Source organism: Dromiciops gliroides, chromosome 2 (assembly GCF_019393635.1).
Source record: "Dromiciops gliroides isolate mDroGli1 chromosome 2, mDroGli1.pri, whole genome shotgun sequence".
In the NCBI taxonomy this organism is placed as follows: domain Eukaryota; kingdom Metazoa; phylum Chordata; class Mammalia; order Microbiotheria; family Microbiotheriidae; genus Dromiciops; species Dromiciops gliroides.
Window position 1 is genome coordinate 434,299,025 of NC_057862.1, and position 26,572 is coordinate 434,325,596.

The window sequence follows — 26,572 nt, forward strand, 5'->3', positions numbered from 1 at the left end:
GAAGAGGCTTGCTGGGGATTGTAGTGTTGGACAAGTGCTCTAGTTTGGCCTCGAGTTCCGGAAGTCTCTGAAGTTTTCTTCTACCTGCCCCTTATATTTTCCGCAGACTCACTACAGAGATGGGAAAAACTTGGTTGCAGAAACCTGAGCTAGCAATAAGAAGACCCAGGAATTGTGACCGCCCCCTTAGGGCTCAGTTTGCGCCTCTGGCTTGTACCTGTTTGTTTGCTCCTCTTCTTCCCACATAAAACTGTCTGGCACTGAGTCCAGAGGAGCCAAATCATATACAGCTGGAAAGAAGTGAAGGAGAGCTGGGGACCCAGCTGTGACACAATCCAATCCATTTGTGGGGGGAAAGCACAGCAGAGGGAGGCCAAATTAATTCAGTCACATATTCAAATGACACAGGCTTTAGAGCAAGAAGGGCCCTGTGAAAATATTGTTTTCATACCTGTCTGCTACAGAAAACAGAAACTCACAGAACACATCAGAGAGCAGTTAGGAAAACACAACCCCAGTTTATTTGTCCCAAGTGCAAGCAGGCATGTACATTCGGAGACTCCTTCCAAAGAAAGAGTTCAAAGACTCCTTTTGTTTTTTGTTTTTTGTGGGGCAATGAGAGTTAAATGATTTAACCAGGGTCACACAACTAGGAAGCGTCAAGTGCCTGAAGCCTAGTTTCCCCCAATCTAGATGATTTCAATACTCATTAACCATCTTATTTATATCTATTTGTATTTCTATCTTACTTGTATCTAGGTTATTAAGTTTTGCATAACAACCCTTAGACACCATTTGACCAACTCTCTCCTTTAAAAAACATTTCTCTTTGCCAGCTTCTTTCAAGTTTCAGTCAAAATGCCACCTTCTTCAAGAAACCTTTCCAAGATCCCCTTAATGATGATAGTCCCTTCTCTCTGGGATTACTTCCAGTTTGTCCTATATATATCATGTTTGTACCTAGTTGTTTGTATGTTATCTCCCACAATAGATTGTAATTACCTTGAGGACAGGAACTATTTTTGCTCTTTTTGGTATTCCCAGCAATTTAGCATGGAGAGTGCTGGACTAGGAGTCAGGAAGACCTGAGTTCAAATGTGGCCTTAGATGGGCAAGTTTCCTTAATTGGGGATAATAATAATGCTTACCTTCCAGGTTATTGTAAAGATCAAATGAAAGAATATTTTGTAACATGGTTGGCACATAGAATGCACTGTATAAATGATTCTTCCTTTTCTCTCCATTGCACTTGCATATAGTAATCAATTACAAATGCTTAACTGACTGATCAACAGGCTTGTAGGCTGTTCTAACAGAAATACTTCCTTTGACTATGGTTTTTCCAGGTGTCCAGTAAACAGTACCCCATAACTTACTCATGTTTATTCTAAAGATGTCAAGTTTAAAACAGATATCTGAGCTTTAATGCCCCAAGGTGTAGACAATATTGCTGTTACCATGTGATGTAGTAGGGTGGATTTAACTGATCAAATTGATCGTGAGACGTCCCAAAGAATTACAAGACTCAGTGACTCAGTTTCCCAAGTTTTATTAAAATACTGGAATGACCACAGGGAGAGCACCAAGGAGATAAGTGTCTCAAATAGGGAGAGAAAAATGGCTATATTTATAAGTGAGAAAAAGTAGGTTATCTCCTCATTATCTTAATCTCCTTAAGGATGTACAGGGGAGGTCTTATCCTAATTTGGACTTCCTGGGGTCCTAAGACAACCTCCAAGTCAGATACCATTTTCCTTGAAGATGTGTTTTTGGGGTTTACATGTCATAAGGTGAACCTAAGGATACATTTGGTTCTTTCTGCACATGTTCCTAAAGACATGCTTAAACTTGTCAGACTCAGAGGATCACTGTGTTTTTTATATATCTTTACTTAAGAGTTGGTTTCTGGGTGTCCTGTCATCTAGGAATATTAACGGCTACTAATGGTTAATGGTCCCTAGTTACTGTCTTTGTTGATGGTGTTGGTTGATAGGGACTTGAACCCTCTTGGTTACAGTACTGTTGATATGAACACAAACCTTAGTTTCTCTGTTAACACTTTTAGGTACTATTCTTTCTTTTTTTTTTTTCGTGAGGCAATTGGGGTTAAGTGACTTGCCCAGGGTCACACAGCTAGTAAGTGTTAAGTGTCTGAGGCCGGATTTGAACTGAGGTACTCCTGACTCCAGGGCCGGTGCTCTATCCACTGCACCATCTAGCTGCCCCTAAGTACTATTGATAAGGACTCAAGCCTCAGTTTATCTGTTAACCCTTTTAGCCTCCTCCATCAATGAGGCTAAAGGAGAGAATTGTGATTATTGAAGAGTGTTGGGGAACTCCTAAGATAACAGAAGATGGTGTGATGATTGCAAAATAAATTTCTTGAAAGAAAAAAAAATATTGGTGTCAGGCTTGTCCAGGATTATCCCAGTGACATTGCCACCCTCCTTCCACATTGCCAGGAGGCTTTGAGAAGATTAGCAAAGGAACAAGTCTAATGGATACTAGTAGAGGTTTGTTGTTAGCAGTTAAGGCTGTCATTGCTGAGCTTAAGCAGTATAAACCTGTCACAACTCCTAAAGAAATTATTCTAGTTGTTTCCATTTCTGCAAACAGACCAAGAAATTGGCAGCATAATATCTAATGATATTATAAAAATGGAAAAAGGCTAGAAGAAAGGGTATCATCACAGTAAAGGATGGAGTAAAAAAAATGAATAATGAATTAAATATAATTGAAATCATGAAGTTTTACAGAGGTAGCATCACTATATACTTTATTAATAAACCAAAGGTCAAAAATATGAATTCTGTGATCCTGAGACAAAGGAAAACACAGAGAGTTATAATTTCTGGGTAATTAAAATCAATTTATTAATTAGGCTAGCAGATAATCAATAATTTGGAAGCCAAAGACCCTGAATGGAGTCCATTTAAATGTTTACTTTTGGAAAAGTGGTTGTCCCTGACAGATGAAAATCAACTCTGGCTAACAATTGTTGTTGTTTGTCCTTCATTCTCAAAGAAGGCAACTAGGTAGTGAAGTGGATAGAATGCTGGGCCTGGGGTCTGGAAGATTCATCTTTCTAAATTCAAATCTGGTTTTAGATACTTACTAGCTGTGTGACCCTGGGCAAGTCACTGAACCCTGTTTGCCTAAGGTTAACAATTAACAAGATAATGAATATTATAATGAGAGGTGGACCCTTTCTTTCTTTCTTTCTTTCTTTCTTTCTTTCTTTCTTTCTTTCTTTCTTTCTTTCTTTCTTTCTTTCTTTTAATAAACAAAGGTATTTAATGTAATAGTAATACAACAGAGTATTCTTTTTTCCCCATAAAAGTATTTTATTATTTTCCAGTTACATGTAGAGACAGTTTTCAACATTTTTTTTGGAGGGGGCAGGGCAGTGAGGGTTAAGTGACTTGCCCAGGGTCACATAGCTAGTGTCAAGTGTCTGAGGCTGGATCTGAACTCAGGTCCTCCTGAATCCCTGGCCGGTGCTTTATCCACTGCACCAACTAGCTGCTCCCCTCAACATTTGTTTTTATAAGATTTCTAGTTTCAAATTTTTCTCCCTCCCTCCCCTCCCTCTCCTCTCCCCAAGATAGGAAGCAATCTGATATAGGTTATATATGTACAGTCACATTAAACATATTTCTGCATTAGTCATGCTGCGAAAGAAGAATCAGAACAAAAAGGAAAAACCTCAAAAAAGAAAAAAAAATAGAAACAGTATGGTTCAATCTGCATCTAGATTCCATAGTTCTTTTTTGGAGAGCATTTTCCATGATGAGTCCTTTGGAACTATCTTGGACCATTGTATTGCTAAGAACAGTCAAGTCTATCACAGTTGATCAATATTATTATTATTGTTGATACTATGTACAATGTTCTCCTGGTTTTCCTCATCTCACTCAGCATCAGTTCATGTAAGTCCTTCCAGTTTTCTCTGAACTCCTCCTGCTCATCATTTCTTACAGCACAATAGTATTCCATTACATTCATATACCACAACTTGTTCAGCCATTCCCCAATTGATGGGCATCCCCTCAATTTCCAATTCCTTGGGTGGGCCTTTTCTAATAAGGGGCCGGGTACATGACTTTGATCTTCTTTTCCCCAGATTTTCAGATTCAGATTTTTATTCCTACAGTGGATAAAGTATTGGCCCTGGATTCAGGAGGCCCTGAGTTCAAATCCAGCCTCAGACACTTGACACTTACTGACTGTGTCACCCTGGGCAAGTCGCTTAACCTTCATTGCCCTGCAAAAAAAAAAAAAAAGAATCACCCAATACATTGGTTTGGGATAGGCTAAAAATTGGACTGGAAGTTGTTGAAGAAAAATCTCCACGTTTCTTTGTCAATAGAAAGACTAACCCGAAGATATGGCTATTTCACTGGTAGAGAAGTGTTTGGAGAAGAGGGATTGACCTTAATCTTAAAGATATTCAAAGTCATGACTTTGGAAAAGTTGGGGAGGTTATTGCGTTAAAGGAAGATAGAATGCTTTTGAAAGAAAAGGGTGAAATCTCAAATTGAAAAATATGTTCAAGAAATCATTAAAGGGCAGCTAGATGGCGCAGTGGTAAAGCACCGTCCCTGGATTCAGGAGTACCTGATTTCAAATCTGGCCTCGGACACTTGACACTTACTAGCTGTGTGACCCTGGGCAAGTCACTTAACCCTCACTGTCCTGCAAAAAAAAAAAAAAAAAGAAATCATTAAACACGTTTGACAAAATACAGCACCCATTCCTAATAAAAACACTAGAGAGCTTAGGAATAGGTGGAGCTTTCCTTAAAATAATAAGCAGTATCTACCTAAAACCATTAGCAAGCATTATATGCAATGGAGATAAGTTAGAGGCCTTCCCAATAAGATCACGGGTGAAACAGGGATGTCCATTATCACCCCTATTATTTAATATTGTACTAGAAATGTTAGCTTTAGCAATCAGAGAAGAAAAAGGAATTAAAGGAATTAGAATAGGCAAGGAGGAAACAAAACTAGCACTCTTTGCAGATGGTATGATGGTATACTTAGAGAATCCTAGAGAATCAACTCAAAAATTACTGGAAACAATGAACAACTTTAGCAAAGTAGCAGGATACAAAATAAATCCACATAAATCATCAGCATTTCTATACATGACCAACAAAGTCCAGCAGCAAGAGATAGAAAGAGAAATTCCATTTAAAGTAATGGTAGATAATATAAAATGCTTGGGAGTCTACTTGCCAAGACAAACCCAGGAACTCTATGAACACAATTACCAAACACTTTTCACACAAATCAAATCAGATCTAAATAATTGGAAAGATATCAATTGCTCATGGATAGGCAGAGCTAATATAGTAAAAATGACAATTCTACCTAAATTAATTTACTTATTCAGTGCCATACCAATCAGACTACCTAAAAATTATTTTATAGAGCTAGAAAAAATAATAACAAAATTCATCTGGAAAAACAAAAAGTCAAGAATATCCAGGGAAATAATGAAAAAAAATGCACAGGAAGGTGGGTTAGCTGTACCAAATCTGGAGCTTTACTATAAAGTGGCAGTCATCAAAACTATCTGGTACTGGCTAAGAAATAGAGTGGAAGATCAATGGAATAGGCTAGGCACAGGAGGCACAGTAGTAAATGACACTACTAATGTAGTGTTTGATAAACCCAGACTCTAGCTTCTGGGATAGGAACTCCGTATTTGACAAAAACTGCTGGGAAAACTGGAAGATAGTATGGCAGAAATTAGGCATAGACCAACATCTTACACCTTATACTAAAATAAGGTCAAAATGGATACATGATTTAGACATAAGAGGTGATACCATAGGTAAATTAAGAGAGAAAGGAATAGTCTACCTATCAGATCTTTGGAAAGGAAAACAGTTTATGACCAAACAAGAGATAGAATATATTATAAAATGCAAAATGGATGATTTTGATTACACTAAATAGCATCCAAAATTAGAAGGGAGGCAGAAAGCTGGGAAACAATTTTTATGGCCAGTACTTCTGATGAAGGCCTCATTTCTAAAATATATAGGGAACTAGGGCAGCTAGGTGGCGCAGTGGATAGAGCACCGGCCCTGGAGTCAGGAGTACCTGAGTTCAAATCCGGCCTCAGACACTTAACACTTACTAGCTGTGTGACCCTGGGCAAGTCACTTAACCCCAATTGCCTCACTAAAAAAAAAAAATATATATATATATATATATATATATATATATATGGAACTAAATCAAATTTATAAAAATCCAAGTCATTCCCAAATTGAGAAATGGTCAAAGGATATGAACAGGCAGTTTTCTGATGAAGAAACCAAAGCTATCTATTCCCACATGAAAAAATGCTCTAAATCACTATTGATTAGAGAGATGCAAATTAAAACAACTCTGAGGTACCACCTGACACCTATCAGATTGGCTAAAATGACAAAAAAGGAAAATAATAGGGCAGCTAGGTGGCACAGTGGATAGAGCACCGGCCCTGGAGTCAGGAGTACCTGAGTTCAAATCTGGCCTCAGACACTTAACACTTACTATCTATGTGACCCTGGGTGAGTCACTTAACCCCAATTGCCTCACTTTAAAAAATTAAAACATTTTTTTAAAAAAAGGAAAATAATATATGTTGGAGAAGCTGTGGGAAAATTGGAACACTAATGCATTGTTGGTGGAGCTGTGAACTGATCCAACCATTCTGGAGAGCAATTTGGAATTATGCCCAAAGGGCTATAAAGCTGTGCATACCCTTTGACCCAGCAATACCACTTTTGGGTCTTTTCCCCAAAGAGATCATGGAAAAGGGAAAAGGACCCACATGTACAAAAATATTTATAGCTGCTCTTTGTGTGGTGGCAAGGAATTGAAAGTTGAGGGGATGCCCATCAATTGGGGAATGGCTGGACAAGTTGTGGTATATGAATGTAATAGAATACTATTGTGCTGTAAGAAATGATGAGCAGGAGAAGTTCAGAGAAACCTGGAGGGTCTTGCATAGGATGATGATGAGTGAGATGAGCAGAACCAGAAGAACATTGTACACAGTATCATCAACATTGAGTGTTGATCTACTGGGATGGACTATATTCTTCTCACTAATGCAATGGTACAGAAGAGTTCCAGGGGACTCATGATGGAAGAGGCTCTCCAAATCCAGGAAAAAAAAAAAGAACTGTGGAGTATAGATGCTTATTGAAATATACTATTTCTTTTGTTTTTGGTGCTGATGTTTATCTATTTTGAGGTTTGCCGTCATTGCTCTGATTTTTCTCTTATAACATGACTAATGCAGAAATATGTTTAATGTTATTATATATATAGCCCATATCAGATTACCTGCTGTCTAGGGGAGAGGAGAGGGAGAAAAATCTGAAATTGGAAAGCTTGTATAAACAAATATTGAGGACTATCTTTACATGTAACTGGAAAAAAAAATACTTTTATCAGAAAAAAAATAAATCATTAAACAGTTAAAGATTATTTCTAGTGCCTAAGAAAAACAGAAGTTGGGGGCGGCTAGGTGGCGTAGTGGATAAAGCACCAGCCCTGGATTCAGAAGGACCTTTGTTCAAATCTGACCTCAGACACTTGACACTAACTGTGTGACCCTGAGCAAGTCACTTAACCCTCATTGCCCCTCAACAAAAACAAAAGAAAAACAGAAGTTAAATATAAATGTATAGCCAAATTTTCTAATGGAGTAACTGTAATAAAGGTTAGTGAAACAAGTAATACAGAAATGAATAAAAAGAAAGACTGGGGCAGCTAGATGGCACAGTGGATGGAGCACTGGCCCTGGAGTCAGGAGGTCCTGAGTTCAAATGTGGCCTCAGACACTTAACACTTACTAGCTGTGTGACTCTGGGCAAGTCACTTAACCCCAATTGCCTCACCAAAAAAGAAAGAAAGAAAGACTGAGTTATTGATGCACTAAATACTACATGTGCAGGTTTTGAAGAAGGCATAGATCCATGAGATAACTGTGCATGGCTTTGATGCATTCCAAAAGTCTTAGAAATCATAGCTCTAGCTAATGTTGATTAAAAACAATTTGGAATAAAAATAATGAAAAGATACTGAAAATCCTCGAAGTGACCATTCCTAAGAATGCAGGGGTTAAAGGATCATTGATAGTTGAGGAACTATTACAGAGCTCTTTAGAAATCAGTTATGATGTCACAGTCAGAGATGTCATACTTGAGAAAATGAAAAAAAAAAAACAATTGTCCAAACTAAGGTTGTAAGACCAGCTTATACCACTCATGTAGCTTCCCAGTTAACTATAGTCACTGAAATTTCTGAAGAAGAGAAGGAATCTGGCATGGGAGGGATGGGTGACATAGGTGGGGGCATGGAAGGTGGTATAGTCTAATTTCCCAGATTTGTGGTCTATCATTATGAAATGTGATGCAAGAGATGACTCAAGGCAGAGGACTAACTTCAGAGAAGTCAGTTGGAGATACTGACTGAAGTAAAAGGCTGATTTAAGAAAATCACTTGTGATGATCAGGTACTGGTTTAAACTGACCAAAAAAAATGTAATGGTTTACTGCTATCATTATCTATACCTACAAATAACATTCCTTTTGAACAGGAAGATATTTGTACATTCCTAACAGTGGATGCAAGACTCATACTGCTGTTCTTCTTTCAACTTAAATCAGTTAAGGCATTTTACTATTTAACTAAGAAATCAGAATTCAGTGTTGGGGGGACTTGTGACCTGGATCGGTGGCTAACTCACCCAAAGAATTGGAGGCTCATCAAAAATCTGGTAAAATAAAAAGAGATTTATTAGGAGAGAGGAATATATGGCTGGGGGACAATCACTATGGAAAACTGTCCCACCTGAGTGAGAGAAGATCTGGTCTTTTGTGTCTTTACAAAACAAAGGGGAGGGAAGAGCAAAATAACTGGAAGAGGATCTTTGAATAATGGGGTATCAGTAGGATTTGCCACATTTATTCATATTCTGCCTATCATCTTGCAAACCTTGGTATTGCTTATCAGTGTACAGGAATCACCCATTCCTGAGGTAGGAGAAGAGCTGCCCCTCCCCCAGGAAAGTATGAGGATTCTTTGGGGTTTGGGGTCTCTCATACCACAACATTAATGCATGCTATTACTATAAAAAAATTCAGAAACAGCCTTTCTGTGCAGAGTATTCAGAAGCAGCCTTTCTGTGCAGAGTAATAGTAACTAAAATTATATGAAAACATGATTATGTGAAAATCTTTGTATAATAATTTTTTTGCTTAATTTTTTTTTTCTGAACCTAGCACCAAATGAAATGGAGATTTCCATTTACAGTGGGGTTTTTGTTTTGTTTTGTTTTGGTTTTCTTTGTTTTTGTTTTAGTGAGGCAATTGGGGTTAAGTGACTTGCCCAGGGTCACACAGCTAGTAAGTGTTAAGTGTCTGAGTCTGGATTTGAACTCAGGTACTCCTGATTCCAGGGCCGGTGCTCTATCCACTGCGCCACCTAGCGGCCCCTTGTTTTGTTTTTTTGGTGGGACAATGAGGGTTAAGTGACTTGCCCAGGGTCACACAGCTAGTGTCAAGTGTCTGAATCCAGATTTGAACTCAGGTCCTCGTGAATCTAGGGCTGGTGCTTTATCCACTGTGCCACCTAGCTGCCCTGAATATACAGTGTTAACGAAAAACAATATCACAAGTCCATGAGACATTGTGTTGCAACTAGATTTATTATAAGAGAAATGAACATACATGTGGACCCCTAAGCAAATTCATGGAGTTTACAATTCATACAGAAGTTTGAATATTTATGACAGTACAACAAAGGAAGGAGAAGAAAACACAAAATCCCCTCCTAAAGGAGAGTGGTATGGGAGGGGAAAAGGTACAGTAAAGGTGGGAAAAGGACAAAACCCCTCCCAAAGGGGAGGAGCAAGCAATGGTAAAAGACATTCTTTCCCTTGGGAACTGCTGGACCATAAAGATATGATGATCTGTTTATCTACAAGGGACCCAGCTGCATAAGCAATTTCCCAGTTTAGTGTAGACTGACTGGTGCCTGTTTTGATTCCCAAGGACACATGATCCAGCTTGGGAAGCAAACAACAAATTATGTCAGCTCAAGGCATTCAAGGTCCAGTATTTCTGGAAAATAAGGCAACCAAAAAAGATGAGTTCAAGGGACCCCTCAACACTCCTTAACAACAGCGAAACAGAAAATGAGGGTTATAACTGAAAGTGAAGTTCCCTATTATGTCTGGCTTGCTTTTCTTTTTAAGTTTAGGGTGAAGTTTTCTAGTACTATCATTCACAACCCCCTACTGATGTACTCCTCATGACAGCCAACCAGTTGAACTCTATTAGCTTTTTTTAAAAAAAGGGATTTACTGAGTTGGAACCACAAGAATAGTTGGTACAAAGCAATCCTCACCCTTTCCCTCAAAACAACAACAACAACAACAAAAAAAAAACCTGAGGGGGCAGCTAGGTGGCACAGTGGATAAAGCACTGGTCCTGGATTCAGGAGTACCTGAGTTCAAATCCAGCCTCAGACCCTTGACACTTACTAGCTGTGTCACCCTGGGCAAGTCACGTAACCCCCACTGCCTTGAAAAAATTAAAAACTCCTGAGGAATACTCTCCCCTTGCACACAAAGTCCCCAGGGAAAGTGGGTTCAAACGTAAAATATAAAGGTAGTGAGATACATGTGTTTATTTTTATAACATTGACAATAGTTGTCACGCCACTGGAGGAGTTCCATAACCTGTCAGACTTTATTTCCTCCACCATAAAATAAGAATGATACCATCCATGCAACCTACCTCACAAGGTGGTTGTGAGGAAAGTGCTTTGAACACTTTTTGATCTCCCTAGCCTGAGAGTGAGGGAAGCTCAAATCCAGGGGTCTCTCTAGAGGCTCATGGGTATAGGATCTATGGAATGTTCAAATCTGACTTCAAACACTTATTAGCTGGGTGACCCTGGGCAAATCACTTAACCCTGTTTGCCTCAGTTTCCTCATCTATAAAATAAGCTGAAAAAGGAAATGGCAAACCACTCCAATATTTTTCCCAAGAAAACCCCAAATAGGGACATGAAGAATCAGATACAACTGAAACTGGCTGAATGACTATAAAAAGGCTCTCAAGCCACACCCTACTAAATCAGTTCCCAACTCTTCAGTGGTTAAAGCAATACCAAGGAGGTCAAAGTTCACCAATACTAAGGCAACTTCAAGCAGGAAAGAGCTGATTGCTCTCTCTCTCATTCTTTTATGGGACCATCCTGGCCACCAGATTGAGAAACAGTAGGAGCCGATCTCTAGTTGGAAGTATTCTAGAGGCTCCAAGCTATTTCCTATGGCTCAGAGAGCATATTTTCTAGTAGGGGAAACAGACTAGCCCAGAGTTGAAGATTCATAGACTCGTATCACTATTATAACATCCTCCTAATTACCATCCTTATTTCTAGGGGATTCCTGTTCAGGGAGAAGTCAGACTATGTGTTCTCAAGAATAGATGGCACTTGAGACCTTAGTGATGATGGAGCCCACCATCTTCTTTGGGGGAGCACACCCTGACTATGATAGTATATGTCACTGATGTCACAGGTTAGAGGCCATTTCAAGATTCAACAAAGCAGTTCGGTGGTTCAGTGTTGACTGCAGAAGAATGTCAAATAGTGCCAACAAACTCAAAGCTGGTGTTCTTTGCTTTCCAACATTCTCTTACTTAACAAAATCTCTTGCAAGAGCTGGGAGATCACATGAATTGACCCATCAGTACACTCACTGCTCAACATATTGATAAATACTAACAAAAATTGTCGTCCAGGAATAAGATATAAACATGGATTTGTGATAAGTTTTTTCACTTCAGTTCTGGGATTAAAAAGATGGTCACTAGAGATCCTGCCCAAACCTTTAAATTAGCCCAGCCAATCACTGCTATTTTGTTATCGGTCAAGAACAATATAGTTTGGGCAGTAAATCCTTGCTAATTTATGGAGCCAAGGAATGCTTTGAATCATTGATATTTGATATTGAGATCAGATTTTTAAAGAAGAGTCAATTACCATGCTGTATAGTGTATTACAAACTACTTTGTAAATGGATATAACTTCTGTCTTTTTCTGTCAAGGGGAAAGTACTAGCAGGGTACTACTGATCTGTTGCTGTTGGGTCAGGTACCAATATACCTGCTTGATCTAATACCTCCACCTCTCTCATAACACCATATAGATCAGAAATTGTGGTATTACTGTAGAACTTGAAATCCCAGTGTAACAAAATGTAAAACACAAAACCACTATTTTTTAAAAGGTAGCAGCAACATTCTCTTCTTTAATTAAAAAAAAATGCTATTTATGTTGTAACAACACCTTGGTTTAGGTTGTTCCCTGAAGGTTAAGCCTATGATGCTACATATAAATTTTAGAGTGCATAATGGGAGTTCTTATGAGAACAGCAGACATCCAGCTCTGCAACATGTCCTGTGATCCCCCATACCTGCACCCCCAGAGATTGCTAAGAGCAGACTTCTCCAGTGATATTGCCTCTCCTTGGTTGAGCTGAGATTTTATATCATTCCTGAGTCAAAGAGCTCATTTATTCTTATGTAGGTAACAGGGTTCAGGCCTGTATCATTTGCATAAGACTCTCTTCATTAGTAGAGAGAATGATGACAGGATGTTGCATATCTCCATGGGGGTGTAGTTGACAACAGAGCTTTGAAGAAGAGAGACATTTTTCTTTCTTCCTTTTTTAAGAGAGTTCACACACACAGTTCTAAACTCTCCCTGGGGAGAGACCTATGGAGAAAGAGAATGCAATTTAAAAGGCTGACATGTAGGAGAAAACTGGCTTCTCAATATGTCCCTAATTTTTAGCTTCCCTTACTAGAGACTTCAGGGAATTTCACCCGAGTGATATTGGAACCTTTTTCTAGGTCCCTAAGATAGCTTGCTTAATGGGAGAGTTCATTTATTGTTTATTGCATAGCATATTTTAATAACTTTGATTTCTATTTGTTATCTGCTTGGATAAATGTATTAATTTGCTATTAACTATTTGTTTGTTTATTTATTTATTTTTCGGGGCAATGAGGGTTAAGTGACTTTCCCAGGGTCACATAGCTAGTAAGTGTCAGGTGTCTGAGGCCGGATTTGAACTCAGGTCCTTCTGAATCCAGGGCCGGTCCTTTATCCACTGTGCCACATAGCTGCCCTGCTATTCACTATTTGTGATGGTCTTGTGTAACTAGAATTTGGGGGAAGGGTCAAACCTTTCGATATAAGGTTGAGGTACTCCTTCCATTTTAAAGGAGAGTGACCAGGAAAGTATCTTTAACTCGATAAAATTATTCCCCTAGAATGCCAATATTGAGCAGGGTAATAATAATAATAGCTAGCATTTATATAGCATTTACTATATAATAGCCAGTATACTTAGTGCTAAATAAATATTATCTCATTTAATCTTCACAACTTTGGGAGGTAGGTGCTATTATTATACCCATTTTGTAATTGAGGAAACTGAGGCAAACAAAGGATAAGTGCCTTGCCCAGGGTCTCACAGCCAGTAAGTGTCTGAGGCTGGATTTGAACTTAGGACTTCTATTAGGGTCTAGATCCAGGTGTAGTGCTCTGTCCACTGTATCACCAACCTGGCTGATCTGATATACAATCTCTGAGGAGAGCAAAGCAGCCAGCCTTCTAGCTGACTCCACTTGTTCCCCTCCAGGCAGGAATCAAAGCCTCCTTTTGAGAAGGATGGGTAAGATTCCTGAGTTACATACCAAATCCTCATGTCAAGCTGCATTTAGAAAAGCCCACACATATATACTACATAACCTACATGGGCACCACACCCTCCCCCTACATGTAGTACATTGTCTATTCTACTCTGTATCACTTCCCCAGTTTCTGTTACCTTGGATAAATGTGTTTGCTAGCTAACAATGATTGTCTTTTATGTGACAGGCATGTGATTGGAGGGAGCTAAGCTGACTAAGAAGAAGCTATTATCTCCCCATCTAGAACAGGACCTTCCTCCCAAAATGACCAGGAAAAGTGGATTTTATTCTGAACCCTCCAAAGAGCATTGTGTCCCTAGGCTGTCAATAACTGATATGTAATAAATAGATATCCTTCTAGCCTAATAATATCCCTCTTGGAGATAGGAGAGTAGCATTGCCCTCTTCCTACTTCAACTAAAAATAGAAATTGGGCTTTCTGGATCCCAGACATTATCTATTTATATCCCTGTACCATAGCCAGTCTGGGACCCCGTGGCTCTGGCTTAAACCCAGTGATATAAGCCAATCTGCATTACAATATCTTTTGTTTTTATATCATCTACATTTCCCATTATATTACCCTTCCACCCTGCCCTCTACCTCAGAGCCATTCTTTACAACAAAGAGTTAAAAGGAGAAAGGTGGGGGGGAGAGTCAGCAAAACTAACCAACTCATCAAAAATGTATGACATTATCAGCCACCATTATTTTCAAGGTTACTTTTCTGACATTCCTAGAACGAATGTTTCCTTTGGATATAGAAACTTAACAGACTTTGAATCAATCCAATTCCATCAGTTCAATACACAAACCTTTATGTAATGCCTACTTGGTCTTGTTCATCTTTTCTTCAGTATTCCCCCATATTCCTCACATACTAAAGGTGCCAAATAGAGGGAAAGTGTATGACCTGCGTAGTTTCAGGGGACTAACATAAAAGTAGTTGTTCAAATGTGCTAAAACATGGTCTAATTGTTGCACTGCAGCCAAGTCTTTTAAAACAAAGGCAATTGATTTCCTTATGGTAGATTGGCCAGACACACCAGAGAGAGATGAAGCATAGTAAGCTTGTATACTGTTGTAAGGACTCTATTAAATAGGGGATATTGTCTCTTCCCCCTTCCCCCTTTTCCTGGCCATGCATGGATCTGAGATTGTAATTTGTGAACTGTTAATGAGGCTGTGGTCACTCTGATGAGAAGCTCACCAAAAAGTCTGGAAGAGAAAACTGGGAAAATCATGCCTAATACATTGTATGGGCAGTGCAATTAATCATGGGGCCCAGATGCAGCAGGGTGAAGAGTGGGGATGAATATTAGAAACAGCAAAGAAAACTTCTTGTTGAACATTATACTTCAGATTTTGCCTGTCAATGGGCCAGGAAGCAGCCATAATCTCTACAAGAGTTGGCATAAGGAACACCCTCAACCACATTTGTGAAAATGTCCTTTTCTACCCTTTTAAACATTGATATTGAGGTGAAGGACACCTGACACTTCGCTCCACAAGTGTCCTCTGGGCAAATATGTTCCCTTGGAGAAAATGAAGTTGTAAGATCAGATCTTAATAGGAGCTATAGCTGACACCAATCTGTGGAGAGTTCAGACCTCTCAGGAAGCAATGAATAACAAGCTGTTCATGAGTATTTATGTAGTAATTTTATAAGAACCATTCTCCAATGATAAACAGTCAAAGGATGTTAAGCAATTATCAAAAGAAATCAAATAATCCATAGTCATACAAAAATGATCTAAATCACTGTTGACTAGAGAAATTTACAAATTAAAACAACTGAGGTACTACCTCATACCTATCAGATAGGCTAACAATGATAGTAAAGAAAAATGACAAATGTTGGAAGGAATGGGGAAAAGTAGATACACTAATCCATTGTTGGTGGAGCTATGAATTGGTCCAAGCATTTTGGAGAACAATTTAGAACTATGCCCAAAGGGCTATAAAACTGTGCACACCCAGCAATACCACTACAAGGTCTGTATCCAAAACAGATCAAAAAAAGAAAAAGGCCTATATATACAAAAATGTTTACAGCAGCTCTCTTTGTGGTGGCAAAAAATTGGAAATTGAGGGGTTGGTTGCCCATCAACTGGGGAGTGGCTAAACAAGGTGTGGTATGATTTTGGAATACTATTGTGCTATAAGAAATGACAAGGATTGGGCAGCTAGATGGTGCAGTGGATAGAGCACTGGCCCTGGATTCAGGAGTACCTGAGTTCAAATCCAGCCTCCGACACTTAACACTTACTAGCTGTGTGACCCTGGGCAAGTCACTTAACCCCAATTGCCCCGCAAAAAAAAAAAAAGAAAAGAAAAGAAAAAAGAAATGACAAGGATGATGGTTTCAGGAAAACACAGAAAAGAACTAAATGAACTGATAAAGAATGGAGTAGAACCAAGAGGTCATTGTACACAGTAACAGCAATATTGTAATGATGATCAACTGTGAAAGACTTGGCTACTTTAATCAGTATAATGATCCAAGACAATTCTGAGTACTGGTGATGAAGAATGCTATCTACCTCTAGAGAACTGATGAACTCTGAGTATAAATTGAAATATAATTTTTTAAGTTTCTTTATTTTTCCTGTGGTTTTTTTTTTTGCAATGTGGCTAATATAGAAATATGTTTTGCATGATTTCACATGTGTAATTGATATATTGCTTGATTTCTCAGTGGGGAGGGAGGGCTAGAAGGAAAGAGAATTTGGAACTCAAAATTCAAAAAAAGAATTTTATAATAAATATTTTTTAAAATTAAGAAATATGTTGTAATTTTATTTGTAATACTGTTCAGTAAGTCTACTCTAATCAGTAATATAATTGTATATTTCTTCAAATTCCATAAAGTTGGAAGGAGAAAAGAATCTTAATGAGGGTAGAGGATGAGCTCATTTAGATAAAATTATGAAATATTGTATGATAATCTTTATTGCATTTTAAACCATAGACTAAACAAAATACAAACTGAGGACCATGGGAAGCCAGGCTGGTCTGATTGTGCAGAGGTCTAGGCAAGTACATGAAGAACGGAGGCCTTGCCCTAGTAAACTCTGTCTCAGAGCACCACCTAGTGGCTAATATAGAGATTGCATTCTGAGCACATACTACTTCCCAAGCATCTGGGTGTGGTCTGTCAATCCACCTTGCCTTTTTGCTCTTAATTGCCCTGTAAGACAGGTGCCTTCTGTGTCAAGGAAATTCAAGAAGTACTTATTAAGCACCTACTATGTTCCAGACAGGGGAAACACCTGTATCTTTGTATTTATTAGGCACCTACAATATTTGAGGTAGAGAAAGACTAAGAAAACTAGTCTCTGTCATCAAGGAGCTGACATTCTCCTGGACCATCAATAACTATATCCTTAACTGAAAAAGAATCTCCTCCCCTATTTACATTGACAAGTGGTCATCCAGTCTTTTCTTGAAGATCAGTAATGGGTGCACCTCCTTTTTCTTGGGTACTCCATTCTACCTTTAGGTAACTCTAATTGTCAGGACATTTCCCCTTATATTTAGCTTAAATTTGCCTCTATAATTTCATTTCAGAATGTTAATTTGGCAGTTGACTGGAGAACAGTTTGGAGAAGGGAGAGGTTGGAAGTAAGTTCAATTAGGAAGCTATTAAAATAATGCAGGCAAGAGATGATAAGGGCCTAGACTAGGGTGCTTGCCATGTGAATGAACAAAAAGGGACAGAGGCAAGTGGTGTTGTAGAGAGAAAACTGACTGGATTTGGCAGCTGATTAACTATGAGTTTTAAGGGATAGAGAAAAGTCAAGGATGACTTCAAGGTTGAAAACCTTGGGAAGGTGTTGGTGTCCTTACCTGAAAGAGGGAACCTTAGAGAATGGATTAATTTGAAAGGGGGGTAAGGGGAGATAATGTTTTCTCTGAGATATGTTGAGTTTGAAATACTAATGAAACATTTGGGTTAAAATGTGCAGTTCAAACAATACAGGTTAAGGTTAAGGAAGGAGATACGCATAGAGATGATAATTAAAACCATAAGAACCAATAATATTGCCAAGAAAAGGAAAGGGAAGAGAGCACAAGAGAGAACCTTGAGGAACATTAGTAGTTGGGAGATAAATAATACACCAAAGGAGGCTGAAAAGGATTGCAGGACAATAAGACCTTTTCAATAATTTTGGATGGGAAAGGAAGAAAGATACAGAATGGTAGTCTGAGAAGATGGAGAAAGGTTTTTTGTAGATGAGGAAAACCTGGAGATGTTCATAGGTGATTGAAGATGAGAGACAGGGGGGATGATCGAAGGGGTAAGCTTGAAAAGGATTATAGGTTTTGAGGTAGAAGAGACTTGAGAATTTGTATGGTGGTTGAAGCCCCTTTTACCTGTGGGAACCTAGACATGAGCTACATTCAGGATAAATTCTAAGATTTCCCAGAGGTAAGTCTGAAGTTAGTGTTGGTTGACTGGTTGGTTGTTGTCCTTTGTTCTTGAGGACTAAAATGCCATCACTGTGTTGGAGTAAAATGGTATAAGTGTTATCTTTTGATTTGGGCATAAATTGGATTTCAATGAGACAGAGTTGCTTAAAATCTCAGCCTTACTCTCCCAGAGTCATCAAAGTCCAGTGGCAAGACAAAAGTCAAGATTACTGGTTTGGGCTCAGTATTTAGTGGATGACCTTGGCTTCTTTGATGTCTAACTAAGCTCCAAGCACTCCACAGTACCTGCTTCAGCCACCTTCATGGACATTGGAGCAAATTGTTCTCATCCAACCATTCCTCCTTATAGAGCAGTGGAGAAAACAAGTCAAAGAGACATGATTGGGGTGGGGTTGTTACCAAGATGGAACCTGGTCTTTGTAAAATCAGGGCTTAGAGTCTAGATGGCATAGTGTAATGGATATGGAATTGGATTTGTACCCAGGAAGATATGGGTTCAAATCCTGCCTCAGACACTTACTACGTGATCCTAGGTAAGTCATTTAATCTCTCTGTCTCTATTTCTCAAATACAAAATAACAAAATTAGATTTAATGGCTTCTAAGTCTTGAAAAGGATATAATATTCATATTCAGTGACTCTGAAGATTAAAGTACATCAATCCTTGTTCCTTCAGAAAGAATTTGGTTCATTCTTATGAATATTAATGAAATTTTATATAAAGGGAAAATACATCGATACATGAAGAAAAACATCAATCACATTACTTTGACATTGTCTTATTCTCTTGGATAATTTAAATGTCTTCTGATTAAAAGCTTCTGAAAAGAAGTGGCTACTATTTTTTCTTACCGTCAAATAAATTAGCTGTTTTCTCTCCCCCAACCTCATTCCATATCCATTTATTGTGAGTTGGTAAGGTTCCTGTTCCTGGAGGAAGCAGCTTGGGTTATTTAAACAAATAGCTATTACATGCCAGTTCTCCAAAAAGCAATAGTCATTAGGATGGGGTTAAAAATAACCCAGCGGAGCAGCTAGGTGGCACAGTGGATAGAGCACGGGCCCTGGATTCAGGAGTACCTGAGTTCAAATCTGGCCTCAGACACTTAACACTTACTAGCTGTGTGACCCTGGGCAAGTCACTTAACCCCAATTGCCTCACTAAAAAAAAAAAAAAAGAATGGGAAACCACATAAAAGAGAGGAAGAAAAAGATGGAGAGAGAATATGCAGTATACTCTAATCAAGTCAAAGGCTAACAAAGAAGTGAAAATAATTCCTATAGTCTCTCAGAAAGAAGAGAACCTACAGAAGAATGAGGAGGCAAAAGGAAATATTGAATAAGGGAGAAAGAAAGAGAGAAATCTTGTTTCAGTAGTAATTGTTCTTCAGTCATGTCTATCTATGTCTTTGTGATTCCATTTGGGGTTTTCTTAACAAAGATACTGGCTTACTATTTCCTTCTCCAAATAGGGTCTCAGGGGAACACATCTAAGAATGACTCAACACATACCTTACATATGTCTTATTTGTACACAATAATTTGTATGTTATTTATCCCCATTAGACTCTGAACTCCTTTAGAAGAGTATCTTTTTTTCCCTTTCTTTGTAAAACCAATCATTTAGAACAATTTCTGGAATATTGTAGGCCTTAATAAATGCTTGTTGACTTGACTTGATTTTCATGTCACATCTATCAGATTAGTAAAATGACCACAAGAGGGAAATGACAGTTGTTGGAAAGGGACACTAATACATTGTTGGTGGAGTTGTGAATTGATACAGCCATTCTCATAAGCAATTTGGAACTATATCCAAAAAGTCAGTACCTATGCATACCCTGTGACCCAGAAATACCACTAATACCCCAAATAATAATACCACTACTATTCCAAAGAATTTAAATGTACAAAAACATTTATAGCAACTCTTTTTGTAGCGGCAAAAAAATGGAAATTAATAAGGTGCTCATCAGTTGAGGAATAGCTGAACAAAAATTATGGCAGATGAACAAAAATAGCTGAAAAATTATGATAGATGAATACGATGAAACATTATTTCATCATGAGAAATGACAAAAAGAATAGTTTTAGACATTTCAGAAGACTTATGAACGGAAGGAGAATAAAGTAAGCATATTCAAGAGTCAATAAGCATTTATTAAGCACCTACTGTGTTCTAAACACTGTGCTAAGCTCTAGAGATCAATTCATACATAAGTGGGGTTAAAATCACTCTATCCCATTTAGCCATGATATCATGTAAGAATATATTCAAACCACTTCATCTGGATATTTATTAGGTGAAAACAGGACTCAATCAGTCATTCCAAGAGTTTAAACTCAGTGGGAAAAGTCCTTGAAAGTCATCAGATAACTTGCAGTGACTGCACAGGAAGTCTATTTTTTTGTTTGTTTTGATATAGTGGGAAAATGGGGTACGGGTTGGGGTTGGGGTTCTTGGGAATTCCTCTTTAAAGAATTACACCCTCTTGCACACAAAACATAGTTAGAACAAGGTGATAGTTTATTTAGGAGCAAGGGAAGGGAAGGGTGGGGGGAGGGAAACCATGAAAGAAATCCTTAGACTTTTCATGGGGAGATTTGGCATAAAGCACATGGCTCAGAGGTACCAAATCTCCTCGAACAGGAGACCGGAAGGTACTTTTATAGAGGACTGATGGGGGTGGACCATCTGCCCGTGAAAAGTTCCTTTAATGAAGGTGGACCATCCCCCACTGGTGGTAGCTGGGGGAATTGGGTGAGGAGTGGAGGACCATCCCCCACTAGTAGTGACTAGAGGAATTGGGTGAGGGGTGGCTACGGATCCCTCTTCAGAACACAAAGGCCGAAGCCACACCCAAACTTATCTCCCCAGGATAAGGGAGACCGGAATGAAGGGTAGGAATCCCAAGCTAGCTCAGTCCGATTTGGATCCTCTAGGCCTTATCTGTCCTCTGGTTTAGTTTCTCAAGGAGAAGATTCCTCGGTGTGCCCCAGAGAAATTCTGGGGTGCTCTGCGCCCCATGACAGTTTTTTGGTTTTTTGGTGAGGCAATTAGGTTTAAGTGACTTGCCCAGGGTCACACAGCTAGTAAGTGTCAAGTGTCTGAGGCCGAATTTGAACTCAGGTCCTCCTGAATCCAGGGCCGGTGCTCTATCCACTGCACCACCTAGCTGCCCCAGGAAGTCTTTTGCAATCAAGTGAAAGATTCAGTAACATTCTGTGCAACCCATATAAAAAGGGGACCCAGTTTAGAAGCCAAGAGATTTGAGCAAGTGTAGAGAAGAGAGTACAATTTAGAGGAAATTATTAGAAGGAACCCTGATTTGCTGGACTGGGGCACTTCTCATGGAGCTGAGAATATGCTCTGTAACTGCCAAGAATGGGCACCTGTGTTTCTCAGGATTACTATTCAGTACTGTTCCAACTAGTTAAACCGTTGACAAAGGACTTGATTGAAGGAGAGGAGCAGAGCTTTGAGCTCAGTCTTAGCCTGGTCTCTTTCCTACCCTTATTTGGAGGAAGTTCCTGTAAATTTCAAAAGATCTGAAGGATTTGGGACTTCCACCTCCCATCTTTGAATTTACAATGTCCCTGGAACAGCAGATGGCAGAGAATACATTGGGAGCCAAGGACCTCCCAGACACAGATTCTGGAATACAAAGAACCCAACAGAAATGTTACATCTCACCTAAAGGAAACATCTTGAGGACTCTAGCAAAAGGATTTCTAGGGGCTTTTTGCTACATATGTTCTCCAAGCTCTGAGTGTGTTTTCCAAACGTTTGTACCAATCGTTTTTAGTATTCTACCATAGTAAATTATTGTTGTTAAGTCGTTTCAGTTGTCTGACTCTTCATAACCCCATTTGGGATTTTCTTGACAAAGATACTGGAATTTTTGCCATTTCTTTCTCCAACTCATTTTATAAAGGAGAAAACTGAGGCAAACAGGGTTAAGTGACTTGCCCAGGATCACGCAGCTAGTAAGTGTCTGAAGCCAGATTTGAACTCAGGTTCTTCCTGACTCCAGGCCTGGCCCTCTATCCACTTGGTCATCCAGTACAGTATTTACCTTAGTAAATATTCCCTTTCTAAAAAAACTAAGTCTTGCTGATGAAAAGATAATCAACTGACAATCATGTCAAGAAGCACCACACAGGTGAGGACTTGTGAGCTATAGAGCAATAGAAATATAACACTCCCCCAACCCCTTGAAATTAACCCTAGAGCCCTGAAGGTACAAGGAGTAGCCTTGACATTCAAACTGACAGTAGTTGGGTTTGGGATAGTAAATTTAGAGGATATATAATAATAACATAAAATAATAATGTAAAACAAAAAATATGTGTGACCAGTATTTCCTGATTGGCCCCCTTGTTTCCCCATGCCGGGGGCTATTAAAGATAATATGTTACTGAACCAGGAAGAGCCACCCACCCAGTAGTCTATAAAAGGAAAGAAGAAAAGCTTCACCTCTTTTTTTCCTCTTGTAAGCTCATCACTTTGGGACTCTGCCAGTTCCCTCTTGGATTTCCAGAGAGCAAAAGGAGGGGGGAAAATCCCCTCTATTGCCAAATGGGTCCATTCAATCAATAAATCAAGAAGCATTTATTAAGCACCTACTTAAGTGCGGTCTCATGAGGAAGAGAAAGTAGTTTTCCTCCCTCCCCCAAAGCCTCCAATACAATGATGGTTATGAACATATGGCAAAGAGAACATGTGTGTCCAGATGAACCTGAAACTGGATCTCAAGTCCTGAATGCTTCTTGTGTTTTGTGTTTCTTTCCCTGAGCACTGATCACTGATCAGTAATCCTGAGAAACAGATGTGTCCACCCTTGGCAGTTACAGAGCACATGCTCAGCTTCATGAGCAGTGCCTCATTTTGGTAAATCGGGGTGCTCTCCTGATTACCCTTTCTAAATAGGCATGGAGGAGAGCCTGTGCAAGGACATGAAATCATGAGATAAAATGTTATGTATGAGGAATAGGAAAGGCCAATTTGGCTGGGTCACAGAGAACACAGTGTGTGTGGGGTGTGGATGGGGAGGGCATGATGTATAATTAATCTTGAAAGACAGGCTGGAACCAAGCTATGAAGGGCTTTAAATTTTAAGGAATTTGTACTTTATTCCAGAGAAAGTAGGGATCTACAGAAATTTCTTAAGCAGGGGAGTGACATGGCCAAATCTGCACTTGCATTAGGTATATTACTTTGGCCATTGTGTATAGGATAAACTGGAGAATAGAAAGACTGCAAAGGCACCAATCTTCCCCAATTAGGAAATAATGATCAGGAGTTTAGCTTTAACCTAAAAATTCCATCTCCTAGACTAATAATATTTTGGGGAGGGGCAGCTAGGTGGCGCAGTGGATAGATCACCAGCCCTGGATTCAGGAGGACCTGAGTTCAAATTCGACCTCAGACGCTTGACACTTACTAGCTGTGTGACACTGGGCAAGCCACTTAACCCTCATTGCCCTGAAAAAAAAATATTTAGGGTAGCAGACAGATATAATTCTAGCCCAGTAGTCCCTGTCTCAGGAGAACAGAGTAGCCAGACTCTGGTCCCAACCTCCTACTTCCCTTCCTGGCAAGAATTAAGTCTCTATTGGAGAAAGGTGAGGGGAAGAGATGGTAAAGGTGTCTATTATTGTCTCCCTGCAAGCCACATACAACACTCATTGCTACATTATTACTAATAAAGATCGCCATTATTATTTATTAAATTAATACTATCAGAATATTATTATTAATTTTTAAAAAAACAAGTTAATTGGAAGAAGGAAAGAACCCTGACAAGGTAGGGGTGAAGAATAGGAAAAACAACCTTTAGACAGTGGCATCTCAGCTGAGCCTTTCAGGAAGCTAGGAGTAAAAGAAGTCAGGACAGGGGCAGCTATATGGCACCAGCCCTGGATTCAGGAGTACCTGAGTTCAAATCCAGCCTCAGACACTTAACACTTACTAGCTGTGTGACCCTGGGCAAGTCACTTAAGCCCAATTGCCTCACCAAAAAAAAAAAAAGAAGAAGAAGAAGTCATGTAGAGAATACAATCTAGGCAAAAATAGGAAGCCAGAGACAGGAGCTGGTATATTAAATTCTCATAATATCAAGGAAATCAATTTGATTGGAACAGTGCATGCAAAGGAGAAATGGACAGTGTAGAGGAACTAAACCAGATTGGTGGCCATGTGAGAGGAGAGCAGGGAGGGGAGGTAGAGAAAAGACAGAAAAGCCAAGAATGACTAAAAGGGTGGTGGAGGAAGAGGTGATAACCAGCAAACTGTTTAGACACTTGACCTCAGCCAGAGGTAGTGACACACTTCTTTGCACATGAATCATCACAGATTTAGTGCTTGGCAAAATTTAGCATAGTATGCACTGCCATTTGAGTCCCCTTCTCCCATAGGCTGGGCTTCTTGGCTAAAAGTAAGAGAGGTAGCTGTTTCTCCAATGTTTAGGCATAATCTATAACTGGGTTAGAGGTGGGAAACTAATCTGATGAAATACCCCGGATCCTTTCAAGGGCTAGGACAGCCAGCTCCAACTTGACTCTTAATAGGTTAGAAAAATGCCACAAGTTCAGGAGACTACATAGACCAGGATACATTGCAACTGTATGAATCACACCCCCAAGGAAGGTCAACTAGAGGTTTGCTGGGTAATGTAGTTCTCCAATTCGGCCTCAGATTCTGCCCAGTTTTACTGCTCTCTAACGTTACCAAGGACTGTCCCTTACCTTCCCCACAAAGTCACCACAGAGACAAGGAGAAACCAGGTGTCTGGATTAGAGAAGCCTGGGCCCAGAGACTAGAACAGAACCCAGGAGTTCTAACTGTTCCCTTCCTCCCCATCTTCCATAGTTCATATACCAAGATAATTCCATTTCTTCATCAAGGGCATCAAGAAGTGTCTGTGTAACCTGCCTGTTACAGAGTCCAGCAAAATCATGTCACACATAACTGGGAAGAAGGGGAGAGAAAAAGGTAACCACCTGTGTCCAACCTCTTGAAGTCCAGAAGCCAGCTCAGCTCATATTCATAGGACATGAAGCTTAAAACTGGGAGGGTCTTTAGAGACCATCTATTCCAAACCCCTAATTTTATAGATAGGAAAATTCAAACGCAAAGAGAGTTAAATGACTTGCCTAAGGACACATAGCCCTGACCAACCCAGCATCATTGGCTGGTCATTCTTTATGTGCTGTTAAGAGTGATAACACAGGGGCAGCTAGGTGGCGCAGTGGATAGAGCACCAGCCCTAGATTCAGGAGGACCTGAGTTCAAATCCAGCCTCAGACGCTTAACACTTACTAGCTGTGTGATTCTGGGCAAGTCACTTAACCCCAGTTGCCTCACCAAAAAAAAAAAAAAGAGTGATAACACAGATAAAGTAAGAAGTTCACCAGAGAGGGCAAAGTAGAAAAAAGAACATACAGAAAGATAACATTCATAAAACAACAACAACAATAATTGAAGCTGGGTGGCTTGGTGGATAGAACACTGGGCCTGGAGTCAGGAGGCTCTCAGTCTAAATCCAGCCTCAGATACTTTCTAGCTGTGTGACCCTGGGGCAGCCATTTAACCTCTGTCTATTTCAGTTTCCTCATCTGCAAAATAGGGATCATAACTGCACCTACCTCCCAGAGTGTTTGTGAAGATCAAAGGAGATAACTGAAAAGCACTTAGCACATTGTCTGGCACATACTATGTGCTATATACATGTAAGCTATTTTTGTTTTGTTTTGTTTTTGCAGGGCAATGAGGCTTAAGTGACTTGCCCAGGGTCACACAGTTAGTGTCAAGTGTCTAAGGCCAGTTAGCTGCCCCCATGTTAGCTATTTTTATTAAGTGACAGCAATGAATTGAATTCAGGTCTTCTGACTCCATACACAGTATAGGACTCTTCACTGCATCATAGTGCCTCCTAATCCAGGGACTTGAAAGTACCAGCAATCCAAGGTGGGGAAAGCTCTCCCCCCAGCCTCAATGCTAACAGCTAGTCAGAGCCACCCCCTCCCTCCCAATATAAGCACAGCATTAGACTTTTATACCAAACCTTGGTATTTGTTGACAGGAAGTACTAAATGACTTTTGTTTTTGTTTTTTTGGTGATAAATGACTTTTTTTTTTTTTTAGTGAGGCAATTGGGGTTAAGCGACTTGCCCAGGGTCACACAGCTAGTGAGTGTTAAGTGTCTGAGGCCGAATTTGAACTCAGGTACTCCTGACTCCAGGCCCGGTGCTCTATCCACTGCGCCACCTAGCTGCCCCCGATAAATGACTTTTGATTAAAATAGGCCACTCTATTTCATAGGAACTTATTTTCACAGTAGAGTGAGATAGGTTCCT

At 39.5% G+C, this 26,572-nt stretch overlaps 1 pseudogene; it reads left to right on the plus strand.

Moving 5' to 3' along the window:
• The first annotated feature begins 2,290 nt into the window (after positions 1-2,290).
• Positions 2,291-26,572, plus strand: part of LOC122739073 — a 35,985-nt pseudogene continuing 11,703 nt past the window's right edge.